Consider the following 1,400-nt stretch of genomic DNA (forward strand, 5'->3'; position numbering starts at 1 on the left):
CAAGAGCATCCATACTGGGGAAAGACCCTATACTAATGAAGTGTGTGGAAACCACTTTGGGCGGCAGTCAACCCTGAAACTACATCAAAGGATCCACACTGGAAAGAAGGCTTTCCATTGTGACCTGTGTGGGAAAAGCTTCCGCCAGAAATCAAACCTTCACAAGCCTCAAAGACTCCATCCTGGAGTGTAAGGAGAACTTCCTTCTTCACATTCAGTAGGAAGGTATTTGTATGACTCCTGCCCTGATTGCATGTAAATCACAAAGACTACATGACTTACAAGGAAAAGTTCCTGAGGAAGTGATGGTGCACATTTGGCATGTATGAGGACACCCTGAAGAGGTGGACCAGGAGCTTGTTCATGTAACATGCCAAAAAAGGTGACGAGATGGCAGATCTGGGCTGTGGGTCAAAGAGAAGTGTATTTACTGTTGGAGACCAAGAAGTAAATATCTTGGAAGAAACAAGATGATCCTGCCCCCTTTATTGTGAAATGTTTTCCTTACTGCTTTGTCTTCTAAAATAGGCTCAAGGATAAAGTCTGCATAGGGTTGTACATTTCCTGTCACACCAGACATTCTTTATTATGCTTGTACTTGTTGAATAAAGGTGAGTGATCCGCCATCACTTTAAGGCAAAAGGTAACTGGGATGTACATCCCGATATTCCACAGGTAATTCCTGGCTGCTCAGGACTAAGGCTTTCATTAAATGAGTCTGTCATGCTTGTGTTTCCAGACAACTTTTTTTTAAAATGTGTTTATATATAAATTTCAAATGCTTTGACACAAAAGGACCACATACATGTGACCCTTTCTATATAGTGTATATGTATATACACACATGTATGACATGTATATGACCTTTTACATATCAAAACATCTCTAATTCAGAAAAGAAGTCCATATAGCAGCTCCAATCAAGAGACAGAGAAATGTTATTGAGAGGTGAGGAACCCTGTTACCCACTATAAAGGATTGTTAAGGACAGGAACCTTGTTTTCCTATCATTGTAACTTTTGGAATTAGCCTGTGCCCAAGACATTCAGTAATTAATTAAGGACCCTGCTTTCCCTGCCAGACTCATTTCTACTTCAGATCTATTGGATGCAGCAGGCCAAAACCTCTGCTGAAGCACGGTGACCTAATCCATGTTCCCCTTCCTAAGTACTATGTTATATAGTCCATGTCTATCTTGAACCAACTTGGTTAAAGAGGCTTGCTCCCCAAAGGAAAGGAACATAGATTTCCATTTTTCTCATTTATAAGAGTTGGAGACAGGAAGTCTTACTGAAACAAGAGTTCTGCTTCCTCTGTGTTTTAAGTTTTCCAAAAATGATAAAGACTCTTTTAGAATGCTTCTCCTAAAAAAAGATGTATTGATCATCACTGGTGATTGG

This window comes from Chrysochloris asiatica, unplaced genomic scaffold (genome assembly GCF_000296735.1).
Source record: "Chrysochloris asiatica unplaced genomic scaffold, ChrAsi1.0 scaffold00076, whole genome shotgun sequence".
Taxonomy (NCBI): domain Eukaryota; kingdom Metazoa; phylum Chordata; class Mammalia; order Afrosoricida; family Chrysochloridae; genus Chrysochloris; species Chrysochloris asiatica.